This window comes from Anomalospiza imberbis, chromosome 2, assembly GCF_031753505.1.
Source record: "Anomalospiza imberbis isolate Cuckoo-Finch-1a 21T00152 chromosome 2, ASM3175350v1, whole genome shotgun sequence".
Classification (NCBI taxonomy): Eukaryota; Metazoa; Chordata; class Aves; order Passeriformes; family Viduidae; genus Anomalospiza; species Anomalospiza imberbis.
Genome location: NC_089682.1, coordinates 9,605,957 through 9,609,584, shown reverse-complemented (window position 1 = coordinate 9,609,584; position 3,628 = coordinate 9,605,957). Strand labels below are relative to the sequence as shown.

General features: G+C 36.9%; 1 long non-coding RNA gene across 1 annotated transcript; it reads right to left on the bottom strand.

Annotated features, from left to right (window-relative positions):
• Window positions 1-813: 813 nt before the first annotated feature.
• Window positions 814-2,175, bottom strand: LOC137465680 (uncharacterized). The gene is made up of 3 exons (XR_010994753.1): window positions 1,760-2,175; window positions 1,506-1,638; window positions 814-1,014 (listed from the first exon to the last, which is right to left on the bottom strand). It is a non-coding gene; the product is annotated as an uncharacterized lncRNA (long non-coding RNA).
• Window positions 2,176-3,628: the final 1,453 nt, after the last annotated feature.

Here is a 3,628-nt window from a genome sequence, read left to right as displayed (position 1 = left end):
ACTGAACTAAAATACTCATGTAGTTGCACGTCTCCCTGTAAAGATCCTATAAACCCATGCTTAGTACAGAATGATTGTGTTCTGGGCATGTTCCCAGGTACATAACATCATATGGGCTATGTTTAAACAGTCTGAGAATGTGAAGGAGCTGCAGAGCCTCCATCCAAAGCAGCCCATGTTGGTTTGACATATCTGTTCCTACTGTGGCTTGTTGCTCAGTGCTATTTGTGTGGGTCTAAGTGCATGGTCAGTTCATAAAGTGTTTGCTAACAGAGGAAGAGTGATAGACTTCCCAAACATGAAAATCACATTCTACCTTGGGGCTGTTCTGACCCAACCAGTGCTAAAAACACAAGGGAAAGTTCACAATTTTGCCAGTGTTGTCCAATAGTTTGTTCTCAGCATTGCACGTTATCAGTCACAGCAGCTTGGCCAGGTGGGCTGACCTCTCCATTCAGAACGCCAAAGAAGTGATTTTTGGCTTTGGTCAGAAGGGAAAAGAGTTCAGTATGAATGCATAATGTACTCTCATTCAAATCCCTGAGCTGAATTTCACCAGTGCCTTAAGTTCTGAGAGAATTTTCTCCCATAGTTCTCTTCATTAACACTGTTGCTGCTTTAGGATCAGAGAATCCCCTCAGGCCACATCTCATTTATCTTTGTGTGCTTTCTACTTCACCACTTGTTTATCAGTAAGAATCTTTGTCTACAGGTGATGGACATTCAGATTCAGAAAAAGAAAACAAAGAGCTGTTATATTTTTTAAGCAAAATGAGACAATTTTCATAAAAATATTTAAGTGCAAGAGTAAAATTGTTCATTGTGCTTATTTTAAATGTTAGCAGCAGCAATTTTCCTTTTAGCTTGCACAGTGAACCCAAAGTTAACCTTTTCTTGGAGGTTGCTCTAAGTCTGTTCAGCTCTTTTGCACTTAATGGATTCATCCCTGTCATGTGAATTTTGCTCTAGAAGCAGGTAACACCTTAAGCAGGTACTGTGTAACTTGTCTACTTTCTGGGGAGGGAAAAAATGGAATTAATTCTGTGTTAAGCCATATCCAATTAGAAAACTATTCAAATTCAAATCAAGAGGAAAACTGGGGGAAAAATTATGTCTCTCCATTGTAAACATTATCTACTGATTTTAAAGTGAATCAAAGATGCTGACCTACAAAGACAGCTTGGTATTAAACTATAATCAATATTATATTGTTGAATCTTAGACCAAATTGCAGTTGAGAGTTGATTTTTTTTCATTTTTAAAACTGACATGTTTACAAATTTTGAGGAAATGATGCAAAAATTTACAAATTTTGAGGAAATTATGCAAAATTTAAAAAATAAACTCATTGAAGAATGTGTACAACTAACTTAATGAAAAAAAAAATCATATTTTCTCCAAGTAAGGAATATGGATTCCTTCAGTGTGTCTGCCAAACGCATGACTCTCTGATAACATACTGAAGTTTTAATGAAGCTGAAAGTTCCTGGCATAATAATACTTACTGCTTGGCAGTCTTGCAAGAGGGTAAAAGCTAAAGCTTAATGCCCAAATTGATCTTGCCATGCACTACTGAAGCAGGAACACCCAGAGCAGTAGTCACCCTTTCCTCTTCAAATGACTTGCAGAATTCAAAGGCTTGGTTTAAAAAAATAGAAGGGGAAAAATAAAAAAAAACCATAAACTAATATTATCAAGTGATATTTGTGTAGGATATAAGAGAATCTAAAAGTTACATTGAGGACAGAAATTAAATTACAGTTTCAGTTAAAAATACAGCATACTATGCTTGAAATAACCCTCGCCTGGAGATAGCACAGTGTATCACAATTATCACAGCATCTTAATAAAACTACAAAATTACCAGTGAAAAGTTGCAAAGAGGACAGGTTAAATTATTGCTATTCCCTATTCATGTTATATCTTCAGTATGGAAGTGGATTGACTGGAGAAAATCATGGCTTGTTCTTTTCGTCTTTCTCAGTTTACACAAGAGAGTGGATTGTTTTCTGTCTCACAGTTTACAGTTGGTTTGTTTTCAAGCTAGGAAGAAATAAATCTTTCCATTACACTTCAGCAAAAGCTACAGATGGAAAAAAAGATTCAATACTGAAATGCCCACAATTTTAGAATTCCAGCATTTCAAGCATCATGTCTCACATGGAAATCATGGATGTCTGTGTGCAATCATAACCAAAAAAGAGGGCTAAGTACTGGAGAGGGAGTTAGCCATAGACAGTTTGCTCATAGAAGAGCTGGGGTCTTATTTTCTTCTGGTGACTTTTATTGCAATTTGATGTCCTCAATATCAGTATTAATGCATAGAAAATCATGGCAGCTGAAGACAGTACATTGCACAGTTTGTTTATTTTCATGTTTTGGCTGTAATGCACTTGATTGTGTAGGGTGGTGGATTGGGGTGATTAAAGAGCAAAACATCTTCTTGAGACACCACTTCACCCTAATTTGACTGAAAGAGGCTTTTTGTCATCCATTTCCATTTCCTGAAATGAACCATGCTGAGCTTCAGCATCTATAGCATTGCCCAAATATAGAATCATAGTGTCACGGAGTAGTTTGGGTTTGAAGGGTTTTTTAAAGATTATCTAGTCCAACCTGGGCAGGGACATCTATCACTAGGTCAGGTTTTTCAGAGCCCCTTCCAATCTGGCCTTGAACGCTTCCATGTACAACTTCTCTGGGCAAACCATTCCAGTGTCTCAACACCCTCACCTTAAAAACTTCTTCCTTGTGTGCAATCTATATCGAGCCTCTTTCAGTTCAAAAGCATTATCCCTTGTCCTGTCACTACAGACTCTGATAAAATTCTTTCTCCATCTTTCTTATACTCCTCTTTAGGTATTGAAAGGCTGCTATAAGGTCTCCCTCGATCCTTCTCTGTCCAAGATGAACAACCACAGTTCCCTCTACTTCTCTACTTCTCATTCTTTTTTCCCTTCCTCTGGACCCTCTAACATTTCATGTCTTGCTCTAGATGGAGACACCGGAACTGGAGCCAGCACTCTGGGTGGGCACCTCACAAGAGCAGAGTAGGGGGAGAAATCATCTCCCTTTACCTGTAGATCACATGTCTGAGCTACAGTGACTGAGACCTAGGAACAACAAATCATGAAACCCAGAGAATGTGAGCACACAAATATGAACATACAAATACTGAACTAGATTTATCCCATTCCAACTAATGCTTCCACATACACCAGTTTTAAGCATTACTGTAATTTATCTCACTCCTATTTCTCAACTTCAGATAGATTCAGCAAGTTTCCAATCCTCAAAATTGAGTCTTCATTTAACTTTAGAATATCTTTTTCAGTTTATATATATATATATATATATATATATTTATTTATTTATAATCTACAAACACATATATAAAAAAACAGTATTTTTCATATTTTTTACAGACTGTATCCAAGGTAGCACATCTGCTTGCTATGCTATCTGGGTTCTTTATGCTTCATATTTTCATTGGGGAAAAAAAAAGAAAAACATGACCATTCATCCATGAATTAAGTTTATCTCATTACAGGATAAACTAACATCAGCCATTTCCCATTTATAACCACTTCTGATGTCTTGGTAATCATTTGTTCTTCTCTGGCCCAGC